At 37.5% G+C, this 13,898-nt stretch overlaps 1 pseudogene; it reads right to left on the bottom strand.

Annotated features, from left to right (window-relative positions):
- Window positions 1–5,045: 5,045 nt before the first annotated feature.
- Window positions 5,046–12,372, bottom strand: LOC112654003 (selenoprotein K-like; annotated as a pseudogene).
- Window positions 12,373–13,898: the final 1,526 nt, after the last annotated feature.

The raw sequence follows: 13,898 nt of genomic DNA, 5'->3' as shown, positions 1-13,898 counted from the left end.
TCTAAAATCATGGACAGCAATCTAATAAATTTTCAAAGCTCAATGAGACTCCACTAAGCAAAGGGTCATATCTGCAAGTTTTAACCTAAGAATTTTGAAAATATCTAGCAACTGGGCAGCTCTGGTGGCTCAGCAGTTTAGTGCAGCCTACAGCCCAGGGTGTGATCCTGGAGACCCGGGATCAAGTCCCATGTCGAGCACCCTGCATGGAGCCTGCTTCTCCCACTGCCTGGGTCTCTGCCTCTCTCTCTTTCTGTGTGTGTGTGTGTGTGTGTGTGTGTGTTTATGTATGTGTGTATCTCATGAATAAATAAATAAAATCTTTCAATAGCAACTTAACTTCAAAGGGGAGGGGATAACATAAGAGGTTATGTCATAAACTTGTTTCCTCTTGAGGAGAAATTAGGAATTAATATTCCTCAGCTTCTATCTCCAACCCTAAAAAAGAAAAAAGGAGGAAGCAAAATAAAGACTACAATTGTCTGGTGATGGGGAAAACACAGCACACTTTTTTTTGGTTAGATGCATTTTTCCAGGTGCTGCCAAACCTTAGGAGAATAGACTTTAGGAGAAAAGTGGGAACCCCTGATACTAAAACATGGAGTGGGAGGCTCAGAGCAGGCACTTGGAAGAGGCATCATTAGAAGAGCATGATGTCCCAAGGTCCCAGGGACAGTGAGCAGCAGCCCCACATTGAGCAATGTACTTAAGGCACACGAGTCAGGGCAGTTCCTACCAAAATGCTAGACAGGAACACTGAGGCCATGGCAGCAAAGCAATGACAGTAATCATAGCAATGGAGGAAAGTCCAAGTGAGGCATAGCACCTGCCTTCCAGGACACCACCACCTCTTCCTTTCTTGTTGACCAATGAAAGCCTGTAAGAACATGGCAGTGACTCCAGAAGTAATGGAGCCATCTGAAGCAGCAAGAAGAGAGATCTACTGAGCAGACTTGGCTTCTAGAATTCACACTAGGAAAGACTTAGCTAGACATCACTGTTTTAGTTATCCTGTAGTAGCTTGTTTATTCTTTTTCAAGCCAGTATCCTATAAAGATCTGTTGAAGATTTTAGGTGGGACTGATTTTTCTGAAAATGAATAATTTTCTCAACCAGAACATGTTTTGTGTAATATTAAAGTATGCTCTCTGGAGTCACTTATTTTTTCTTATATTGCACCATAGTTTTGTCCCTAATGCTACAGAGGTATTATATTTAGGGTAGTATCTACGCTGTTCATACCAATGTGTCAAGTTGTTAGCAATGTGTCAGCATAAAGGCTGCTTGTGGTGCTTGCACATATTTTTTTTTCTCAATGAAAAGCACGTGTTTTGATGGAAGTAGGTTTTTAAAAGACAATTTCTTACTCTGAGAAAGATCTTCAGTGGAGTTTCTGATGGTGGATTTAGCGACCTTCTGATAGGATAGATTTGCTGTTCAAAGGACTGTAATAGACAGCTACAACTATGCTTATCAAGACTGTCTCCTTTGCAGTCACCCAAGCACCAGTGCAATGATCAGACAAAAAGATAAAACTATAATAATATTTATTATAAATGGCAACATAAGGTGAATTCCATTATCGTAGGAAAAGAAGTGGCTGTTGGTGACATCTGTCCTGTTTATTCAACAGTGGGCATTCATCACTTAAGGGTTTAGCCTCCAGCATTGTCAGAGTTATTAATAGCAAGTCAGAGAAGTAAGAAAAGCTATTTGGAAGAAGGAACATGAAGTCAGAGTTCTTCATGTGGCGCTTTCTCTTGGAGAAGAAAGCTCTTACCTATATTTAATAAGTTGGTGGGAGGTTAGAGAGTTAACATGAAACAAATTATATATTTTTATTTCATATTTGTTTTCCAATGGTTTGAGACTTCTGGGACTTCAGACTTTCCTAGTAGTAACTCAGCTCAATATTATAGCATGTATCACCTTGAAAAAGCAATTGCAAAGGCTTGTTTGTATTCTCTTTGTGCACTGAGTGGGCTGGAATCATTCTCTTCAAACATCATTTACAACTCAATGTAATGAGCACAGTAGTCAGCAAAGGTTTTAAAAGTTAATGAGAAATAGAAAACTTTGGGGGGTTATTTCTCAATATGCTCAGAGTCTACAACTAGGTCTGTGGTTTAAAAAGAACTCTTATGGCCTTGCCATAGATTTCATTTTCAGGACAATGGACTGGAAGCAAAGACATCCACCTTGCCTTGAACCTAATTAAGAAGGAGAAAGCAGAAGGGGGGAGGAAAGAGAAGAATGGTGAGAGGAGGAAGACAAGGAATGCATAACATGGTTTTGTTTGAGCATCAGCAGGATGGGGAAAATGATCTTATCCCAGGTATAAAAATACTGTGCAGCCAGCCCAAGCAATAGCAGGCAGTTGAAGGAAAGGTCAAGAGGTGAGAAGGCACAAAGAAGCAAAGTAAAAATCTTTTCCCCGGATTATTCTTTTTTTGAAATTCAAGAGGTGAGAGGAAGGGGGAGGCCTTTCTGGGATGATTAATTGGGAGACCAGAATTAAATTTATGACACCAGAGTATGTTCAAGGAGAGGTAGAAGCTCTCCTTCTGTTAATTCATTAAAGGCAGGGAAGTAGCACCAGCTATCCAGAACAATGAATTAGAAGTCTGGAACTCCTCTTGGCTCCACTGTTGATGGTCTATATGGCAGTGGTTATTTAATGAACCTCTCTGAGAACCTGTCTCATCATCTCTAAAAGGAAAGCTGTGGGTTACGGTCACTTCCATCTTCCTAAATTTAAATTTTAAATTCAATTTCATTAGAAGTACTGAAATTTGGAGTTTTTTTAAATAGTAGGAAAGAGCAAAGAGAAATTTGTCAATGTTAAGCACTTCTTATCTGATTATGCTTAGAAAACTCAAAAAAAAAAAAAAAAAAAAAAAAGAAAACTCCATAAGTTTTATAATCTCACTGCCTTTATTTTTTCCCCCATTTTCTTAGTCCTTAAGTGTATTCATTCTAATTGAGTAATGAGGTCATTCTCTCACTTCAATTTCTATCCATTATTTCAGAGATTTACATTATTTGGGGGAAGGACAGAGAATTAGAGAATTGGGCTAAGTACATACTAAAAAAATCCCTGACTGTACTGAGGCAGCTAACACCATTTTTTTTTTTTTTGTATGTAGGATAATCAACAAACCTATCACTTTGCTATTTCAACACATTTGTAAAACATTGTTTACTCTGTGCTACCACTCTACTAGGTATCTTGTCTTCCAGAATAATTTCAACATATGTTTGCTAAGAAGATTTGTCATAAAGTCCCATGATTCACACAGTTGAATAATTGTTCCATTCCATCCATCATGCATCAGAAAGTAGAGAATGTTTTTGGAGCTATCTTTTGAGTTTCATTCTGGAGCCCAGGCATGTCAAAACAAGATGTAGTGTGATAAAGTAGAACTTGAATGTAAGTAATAACCACATGAAAAAAGCTTACCATGCTCTGGCAAGGTTTTGGAAGCAATGAAACCAAACCCAAGCATGCACATTTGGGGAGTTCTCTCTGGACACTTCAAAGCCAATCTCTCTCTGATTCTAAGACCAAGGAGATCCTGGGTGGCTTCAAAGTTTAGTGACTTTATTGCAGGGACCTACCACATTCTGTGACTAGGAATCTTCCTTACCTTCCATTTCCTCCTTGCATCCAAATCACAAGCCTTAGAAATGCCAGTAAAAGGTTCAAGTGAAAGTTAAACACTGAATGATTGAAATCACCCAAGTTTTTCATTCCACACATAGTAGTAGAGTTGAAGAGAGCTGTCTCCTAAATGACTACATTGTAGGATTTTAGAGATGAAAGAAAATGATCTAGCCCAATGCTCCAATTACGGAGATGAGGAAACATCCCAGGTGATTTTTTTTTTCAAGGCAGCAAAACCAATTAGTGACAGGGTTGTTACGGGGAATCACATTTTCTAAATCCTAACTGAATCTACTTGTACTTTAATTTCCAATAGCATAGCATTGCATAAGAAGAGCCAAAACTAAAGCAAGCACTTTTCTTTGAGGGTAAAATCTTTTGCCCTTGCTATATGTTTCTACGTGGAGGGAGTCCACTTGAACAACATGCCTTGCTCCTTGCTTCTCTGTCCTCATTCCCAGGGGAAGATGGGCATCTAAGGACTGGTTGAGAGCATTGTCCTGGCTCTCTCTTCCCCTTCCCTCTCCTTAGATCCTGTGTATGCTCAGGGGTAGCAGGTCGTGAGGGCATGCTATGCCTCTGCAGGGAGGTCTGCTCTTTTCTATACCTGCCCATGACTGGTTAGGGAAGTTGCTGTCAGGCCACTTGGTTCACTGACTTCCAACCTAGCTCCTCTTTCTACCTCCAGTTTATTCCACACCTGCACAGGATAGGGGGATTTTATTTACCAAGTTGCCTAAAATCCAGTGACTTTAACCTGGCATTGTCTAAACTTTCTTTCAGCCTACACTGAGTAATACTGATATTAAAAAGCTCTTGTAAAGACACTACTATGTAAGCTATACTGAGAAGGAAACTTGTAGAAGAGCTCACATCTAAAATCAAATAACTTGCTCTGTAGCAGAGGATAGACTATCTCTCTCCACTCAGCATTCCTCCACTCTATTGGTTTTTTCTTTTTCTTTCCTCTCCTTTCTTTTCTTATTTTTTATACTGAATACACAACCTTTTATTTGTCTTCACATTTGGAGGTTTTTTGTTTTTTTTGTTTTTTTGGAGGTTTTTTTAATGATACAAAGGTGGCCGGTCAAGTTTTGTAGCCTAAAAATATTTACTTTATAAAACTATGTTAATACTTTCACAAACTATACAAAAAGATAATGAGACAAAGGTGCATTTACAGAACTGCATGTCAGTTAGGCCAGATCCCTGGGGAAGGAAGTCCCGGCACGACCTCACTCATCTGTGAGGACACAGAGCAATCCTTGTTGAGGTGTACACATTCAATCACTTGTCCAGCATGGTCAGTCCTCTACTTCTTGATGGTTTCCTTCTGCTATGAGTGCACAATGTCCAGTTGTCTGCTTCTTAGAAAAGAAATTTACCTTCCTCATCCACCAGTCTTTGGAGGAAGACTAATGCCCTACAGATGATTAATTTGACCCATTCTTCTGGGGTGTTTCCTGGTGGCCCTCTTCCATCATCGTATCTAGAATCAGAGGAGTTTTCACATCTTGGTGAATCAGCATCTTGAAAAACAAAACCATGAACTCAGCTACTCCTCAGAAGAAATCTGTTATTAAAGATAAGCTCTCTGGAGACTGACTCTAACTGTCCAGCGCTTGTCCATTCAAGACGTAAACTATCTTGCCTCTTGTTCCTGCCTCCAGAGTGACAGAGCCACCCTATCTGGTTTGGATTCCTGACGCTTTTCTCTCAAAAGAGCTAGTTAACCTGGATATACTAATTACCAGTTATGTGGACTGGGCTAAATGGTAACTGTTTTCTGAGCCTCAGTTTCTTCATCTGAAAGTGGTGATGATGATTGTACTTCAGGGAATTTTACTGCACCTAAAATGGCTAGAATGCCACTTCATTTTACTATTAATATTGTTTTAATATTACGTTCTCATTAGATTCCATGGCTACTTCTTTCAATAGTCCTACACATTCCTCTATTCTGCTCATATTGGATGTGACATGTTGCTTCTTTGCAGCAATTTTCACAGTATACTTCAATTGTTTGCTTACACATTTGTGTTCTTCAACGGTCTGTAAGTTAAGAAGAATGACTATTAGGTTTTATATCTTTGCATCCCCAACTCAACCCTGGTGCACAGTATCAGTTCAGTAAATGATGAATGGGGAAAGATAATAAGTGAATGAATTATAATTATGTAGTTATGTGAACAGGACATATAAATGTTGCAAGCTGATGTCATATAGATGGACTTATTTTCAAATGGGGGGATCAGGGAAATTATTGTAGAGACAGAAATTGGGACATGTTATGAAATTTCACAGGTGGGTTTTCAGAAAAAAAATTTTTTTGAGAGAGAATGCACACATGAATGAGGTGGAGGTGGGGCGTGGGGAAGGGCAGAGGGAGAAGGAGAGAGAGAATCTTAGGTAAGCTCCATGCCAGGCACAGAGCCCCACACAGGAATCAATCTCACAATGCTGAGATCATGACCTGAGCCTAAATCAAGAGTCAGATACTTAACTGACTGAACCACCCAGGAGTCCTCAGAATTTTGTTTTTAATAGGATAAGAGAAACATGCTGGCCTAAGAGAAAAGTGTATGTGAAGTTCAGAGTAAATAAAGTGCTAGCCTATTCAGGGCATGGGGAACAACCCAGACTTTAGATCTGCTATTAAAAAAATGTGGGAGATGGAAAGAGGTAGGTTAGAAACAAACTGTGGTGGACCTTGGGTGCCCAAACAAGACATTTCTACTTGGTTTTGTAAAAATGAGGAATCTCTAAAAGATCTGAGTGGAAAAGCCATGATATTGAGACTATTTTGCTCACAATTGGCTTGGGAAGAATGCTGAATTAAGTGATACAAATTTTGAGGAGGTATGAACCTGAACTATAGACATTGAATCAAAAAGGAAAAAATAGATTTAACATACACAATGGAAGTAACAATAAAATCCTTCTCAGAACCACATGAAAGCAGACCTTGAAAATCTCATTCCAATAGATGAGACAAAAAAGGAACAGGCAACTGCTGCCTCCTGAGCTCTTTGCCAAAACCTTTGCTGCATACACAGTTAAGAGTGAGAATCTGATTTTGCTGAAATCAAGATAAAATGTAAATATTTTAAGTTCCCCTTAGGTCTTGAAAATCTACTTTCTCCTTTTGTTCTTTCTACCATCACTTTATTCCAACATTTTTCATTCTGAGGTTTATAGCTTTCCTCTGTCTCTAGATTTCTGAGCTCAACTATATTGACTGTAGTATATACCCAGCAAACAGTTCTGCTGAGTATTTCTATTTATTCCTGTTAATGTCCTAAAAATCAAGACTGAGCAGTTTATCCTTCTAAAACATTTACCACACTTTCCTGAAGCCACCTTATTTGCCCACATCCCTCGATTTCCCCCTTACACTAGAATTAACATAGTAAAGAATAAAATATTATCTAGCATTTATGTGATGTGTTTTCCCAAGAAGCTCACAGATCTTTTTCATCTATATCCTACTGAGAAGAGAAAAAAGAATGAAAATGTCTCTGCATTTGAGAAAACAGATAGGAAGGAAAAAAAAATGCCACAAGGATACGTGGAGAATATTCCACAGAACCAGAAAAAAGAACGCAGCTTCTCAACTCTTGTATCATAAACTGTAGCTTCAGTAAAAATAGGTGAGGAAGATCATTACTGAATGGCCTTGGGGGATGAAGAAGGCTCATTTCTCTGACTGGAAAGTGATGTCCTTGAAAAAGAAGGATCACAATCATAAATATGATGTAGATATGAAAAATGAGCCTTTCCTCTGGCAATTCCCTAAAGATGGCCGCTACCTTTCCTGAAAGACCAAATTCCCAGAATCAAATTTTCTCCTAAGCTTACAGAAAGGAACAAACTACTGTGAGCCCCACTCTAAAGGGCAGTAATATCCTGATGGCAGTAGCATATATTTCTAAGATGGTATATACCTACAGCTAACTGCAGTCTCTGATTCCTTAAAATTGGTACATTGTCCTTTCAGACAAAGGGAAAATTGCATAGCAAATTCAGAAAATAATTAAACCCAGACAATTAAGCATCTAAATTTTGTCCTTTCCCTCAGGTGTTCAATTCAAACATAACAAAACATGTAACTATATAATCTGGACAGATGCAATTTTTTGAGCCAATATTGTTCATTGTTTCTATGTGATATTTATTGCCCAGGTAGGCAGACATGCATGAAAATGTAGGCTGCACTCCTATGGACTCTCTGAGTACCAAAACTTCACAATATATTGCCTTCCAAGCAAAGGGGGTCTTAAGCTTGAACCTTATGTAAGATAACAAAGGCATTAAGAATCAATACACTGACCATGACCAATTGGAATGATATCTATGTAGTTTATTATGCCCTTAACTTGAACAAGTTATATCTGTAAACTATAAATAAAAAATAGCAGAGTTCTGGTTTTAACTTCTTATTGATCTTTACTAAGAACTGATGAAACTTTTGTCAAATATGACTAAGAAAATTGCCTCTGTTCCTGCCCAGACTCCTTTCCTTTCCCTTTTTTATAGCTTCTATTCATCTTCTGTGAATTCTATTCTCATCTAATCCCACACTGGTTGGTGAGAAATGACTCTTCCTAATGTGAAGATCTTTATTATTAATTGTTGCTATTATTCATTATCAATCTACAAGGACTCAAATCTCACACTTGAACTGTACTTACACAGTTCTGGCTATTTTTGTTACTGACCTTTCCTGATGATTTTCTTCCTTATATTGTGATAATGCCTGCATGTTCTGTGAGGTTGTCAACAATTTGTACTGATCTTGTAGAATTACTCTCTGTTAGAGTAACTCCAGCAGATTTTGACTCTGTCTTATTCACCTTGAGGGAGTGAGGTGAGGCTTATCTGGCTGCAACTTTTGTCAAGATGAGTGAATTACTGAATTCTCGCACTCAACAGAAGGCCGCTTCCCACACCTTGCAAGCAACACCATAGGACAGAATTCTGGCTGCAGAAGCATATGATTTAGTTAGCGTACAAACCACGAATCATAAGACTACATATATACTCTCTTACTTTGATTTGGGTCAACCTTGAACAGCTCTTTATTTTATTAGGAGCATGTTTTTCCTTATTTAATGATTATTTATATGCATAAAACTATGTTGAGAAAAATAGGTCAACACGTATGCAGTTTGTTAAAAGACGTCACCTGAAAAAAATGAAATAGGAATGAATTTGAGCCTGCATTCGTGTTTTTGCCCTCAAGATTTTAAGGTTTTACATAAACAATAATTGTTTCCAAGGGCACCCGGGTGGCTCAGTTGGTTAAGTGTCTGCCTTCATGATGATCCCAAGGTCCTGGGTTCAAGCCCCACATCAGGCTCTCTGCACAGCAAGAAGCCTGCTTCTCCTTCTCCATCTTCCTCCTGCCACTCCCCTGGCTTGTGCTCTCTCTGTCAAATAAATTAAATCTTAAAAAATAATGATAATTATTATTTCTGTATTTTACTAGCACACTTATATGGCAGACCAAATGCTTTTCTTTTCCTTGATCATCACATCAGCTTTTAGAAAATATCTTCCTAACCCTTTAGACAAAGGGTTTCAATTTATCTTGAATGGCTTGAGTGATGTCTTGCTGAAAATAAGGTGCTACATTAGATGACCCCTAAAAACTTACTACAGATGATCATTTTAAAACTTACATTGTAGGGTGAATTTATATGATATAATGCAATACCAATCTCAGATCAGTTACATCTTTATATCTAGCATTAATTGTTGCTAGGTAATAAATTACTTCAGGGAAAATAATAAATTCTGTTTACACTCTCCATGGATCTTCTAAGATGGCTCTCAAATGGCTGGAAAGTTGGTGGTGGCTGCTAACAGGAGGCCTCTCCACTGGGCTGTTTGAGTGTTCTCACACCATGATGGATGGCTTCCTGAAAGCAAGTGTTCCGGGGAGCATGGTGGAGGTATGTTTTTTATAACTAGTCTTGGAAGTTCATCACTTCCACCATATTCTATTGCATTGTATGTACAATGTAGGAGGGGACTAGACAAGGGCATGTATTTTGGATTCTGGAGATAAATAAATTGATAAGTGTTACTGAGTTGCTCAATTTTTGTCCCAGATGCACCAAAGAATCGGAGACCCAAGACCAAAATGGAAGATAGAGTTTATTTTTTTTTTATTTTTTATTTTTTGGAAGATAGAGTTTATTGAGTAGATAAGTACTGAACACTTTCAAGAGAGAAAGTGGGCCACTGTTGGAGCAAGAGAGGCAATGGCACCAAGAAACTCTAGCTGTGTGTTTTTTTTTTAAGCCTGCTCTGTGTACGTGTAAATTTTGCTTTGATTGACGTTTTTGATGGATAGCTAGTGGTTATATAACATTTTTACTTCTGCATATGTGCCTACCAATGATGTATTTTGTTAAAATTGTATTTATTTATATATTACATATTTATGGGCTTTTTAATGGGCTTTGTTGTGACTTTAAGGTACCCTAAGGGCAAGTTGTACTTTTGTGTTACTCTGCTCTTGGAAGTCCCCTTGTGGCTTTCGAGCCACCTTTGTGGCTTGGCCTTTCCTGTTAAGCCTTTAGAGGTGGCTTTGAAGGTGAGGCTATTAACCATGGGGGTAGGGAGGTGGCTCCCAGGGTGTGCCCGACATCTGTTTCATCCCTCTTCATTCATGTCTCACTATCTACCTAACATATGTATATATGTATGCCCCATATATATTTAGCACATCTGTTAAATGTTCTGAGCTGAAATTATTAAAAGTATGGTAAAGTCTTTCCCTCTATTAGTATAGGGGACTCACTTCTTTTTTTTTTATAATAAATTTATTTTTTATTGGTGTTCAATTTACCAACATACAGAATAACACCCAGGAGCTCATTCCATCAAGTGCCCCCCTCAGTGCCCGTCACCCATTCACCCCCACCCCCCGCCCTCCTCCCCTTCCACCACCCCTAGTTCGTTTCTTCTTGTGGCTAAATACAACTCTTGTTTAAAATTAAGGCATTCTAGTTTTTATTCTAACTTTCTATACCATAACCACATAAATTAGAATGTTAACTTCACTAAAATTATTTTAATTTCTAGATTTGAGTCTAAAAATGAAACCAAATGATCACATCATTTCAACCTGGAATATAATTTGTCAGTAAAATTAGTTATTTTAGCCTAGAATGTCACTAAATTAAGCAAATGTTAGTGAACTAGGTAATTCATGTTCTAAAGATGCCTTGTTGACTTGTAAAAAGTAGCTTAGAAACCAGGAGATTTGGACTTAATAAAATATTTGCTCTGTGCTCTATATAATAAGTTCTTATACAAATCAATTGGTAATAGTGCTAAAAAGTGGATTCTGAGTCACTAGATCAGAGTAAGGCCTGAGATTCTGCATTTCTAACAAGGTCCATGATAGTGATGATGTTCCTCTGATGACATGCTAAGTGGCAACATTCTATGCAGTGGGGGTTCCTTTGAAATAATTTTATTATAACAATACTTGCTTTTTACACAGAAATCAGAACACCCATATTTTCCTAATTTAGGTTTTCAATGAAACCATTCTAGAGTGAAAAAAACATTCTTCCGTATGTTTTCCATAGGAAATTTCAACCACCTTCTGCCCTTAAATAATTCTTTCCAAATAGAATATCTTTTTCGGATGTGATTTCTTATTTCTAACCTTTTCTTCTGTTTTTAAGGGAGGAAAAAGGCAAGTTCATGGTATTAGACATGTGCTAGATCTTTAGTAAACATTTTTGAATAACATAATGGTTTCATGTACTTATTCATATTTTGATATAAGCCTTATGTTTTCCTTTTTAGGCTGAAATATCTTAGAACCTAGTTACTACAACATATTTTTCTATTACTCTATACTCAGCTTTCTCTTGTATCACTCCTGCCTTTATTCCATGCCATGCCATGGGTCAGACTATTGTTGAGGTCATTTATTTACTTTCTAAATGTCTATATTTCTAAGAAGCAGTCTTTACTTTTATACTCCAATTCTCTTTATTCCTACCCTGGTCTTTATGGACATAATTCTTTATAGAGCCATTTGTAGTAGAGTACAGTCTATTTTAGGGAATTTGCTTACCTTTAAACACAATTATAAGTCACTTTCTGAAGACCTAGTGAGTCAGGATTCTTGATTATGGGCAACAAATTTGACTGCCTTCCTAGGGGAAAAAATAAAGCTTATTTGAAAGATTTAAGCAATTCACAGAGTCTGAGAGAGAGAGGGACACTTCGGCCTACATAAAGCTGACTGACTTTTAACTATCCCTATAACTTTGGCATCTATTGAGAAATCAAACCTCCCAACTAGCAGAACTTTAGTCATATATCTGCCTTTCTCATTATACCGTGGCCATGAGAGGGGCTGGGTAGATAGACACTCCTGCTATCAAATCTACAGCCAGTGGAGAAATGCCCTCATATAAGGAAATCAAGATGTTAACAGAAGGAAGGGGAAAACACTTGAAGTTGAATAAAAAAAAAAATGTACAATATCTACTATCCTCAGGTTCATTAGAGCCTAAAAATGACAGACTTGTGCCATTGCTCTCAGATTATCCAGAGTCCACATGTTACACCAGGAAGCAAATTTTTGGGCAGGAGTCTCCCTAAGATACCTTATTTCTTTCAACTTGTTGCCTCTCTGGGTTATACTTTCTTGGAAGGCAGAACAGGGGAATGGACATCTCGGATTAAAAAGAAAGATGCTGCAGTGCACCCACCTCCCATAAGAATCTTCTAGAACACCCAAAGGAGGTCACAATCTTTAAATCATTTCTTACTAAAAATCCTGTCCTCCTATTAAGTCAGAAATTTGAGTCAGCTGGAATTGTAGAAAATATTTTAAGCTTTTAATCTTATTTTTTAAACCTAGAAGCAACTCTTTAAGTAGTAATTTTTGTTGTCTCCAAAAATAACGTAGCTGAAGCCTAAATGCTAAATTTTCAAATGCTAGGGTTAATGTGAACTCAGAAAATGTGTGTTCATTTTGTACTAAAGTTACACTGTCACCTAGTGGTTCCTCCCTTGGAAAACTTAAGCAAAAAAGCTATGGCTTATTTGGATATTTTATTCTCACATATACAGAACAGCTAAAGTACTATTTGTCTTTTGATATCTAAAAGATGTTTTATATCTTTAACTTCTATTGGTTTGGATACCACTAGAACTCCCTCATAAGTCTTTTTTATTGGAGCACATGGTTTCCTCTTGGAGACACATGGAGAGCATGAAAAAGTGTAAATAATGGAGAATGTTTTACATCACAGTGGAATACTTGGTGAATCTACCTGGCTTTCCTACACCTGACCAGTGGTTGTAGAAACCAACTCCAGTTATAGTGCCAGTTGCCTATTTGCCTTGGCAAACTAACTCAGTTAATCTGTAACTAACTAATCTGAGTTCTTCTTCCTCACAGGTTCTCTGCTTTCAGTTAGTTGTCTTTCTTTGCTCCTTTCTCCAAAGGAAATTAAAGCACTTTAAGTGCCTTTCCTACAGTGGATTCTTTATACCATTTGTTTCTCAAATTATTACTATTGAGCCAGAGTTTAGGACATTTAAAATGTAAATAAAAAGTATTTGTCCTCAGTATCCTATTTATACGGAGTATAGACCCCAGGCAAAATTGTGAGGCCAGTAAAGATTAATGTTGCTAAGTCTTCCAGTCCAGCCACAAGTCTTGCTTGGTGCCCTGAAAGTTCCCTCTGCAACAGAGCTGGAATTTCTCATTCCACCTACCTCTGTTCTTTCTCCTGTAATCCCAAGTACATGGAAAAGGACCTATCCTACATTTCATCCTGTAAAGGAGCAAGTGATTTCCAAGCTGATTTAAAGCACTCACCTAAATGGGAAACTGCTAGAGAAAAATACTGACAGAAAATGATGCAGATTTTAACAAAGTACTTTGGGGAGCACAGCATAATCACCTTCAGTGTGAGATGGTGCAACATAAGGTTTCATTTCAATGCAAGCACAGTTGATTCATGGTTGTTAGCCTTTGTTGTTTGTAAAAATTGCCATAATTTCATTGTTATTATATCATAGTTTCTATTTCTTACTATAAACTTCTATCATAGTTTCTATTTCTTACTATAAACTTCCATATAAAATGTTGGGTTGGATTTATAGAAAAGAAAAATAGTAATTTATAATGTAGAAATCAAAAGAAATGATGAAAGTTCTTTCGCGATCAGGGTACACAATTGAAATAAAA

This window comes from Canis lupus, chromosome 3 (assembly GCF_003254725.2).
Source record: "Canis lupus dingo isolate Sandy chromosome 3, ASM325472v2, whole genome shotgun sequence".
Lineage (NCBI taxonomy): Eukaryota > Metazoa > Chordata > Mammalia > Carnivora > Canidae > Canis > Canis lupus.
This window is presented reverse-complemented; position numbering and strand designations above follow the sequence as displayed.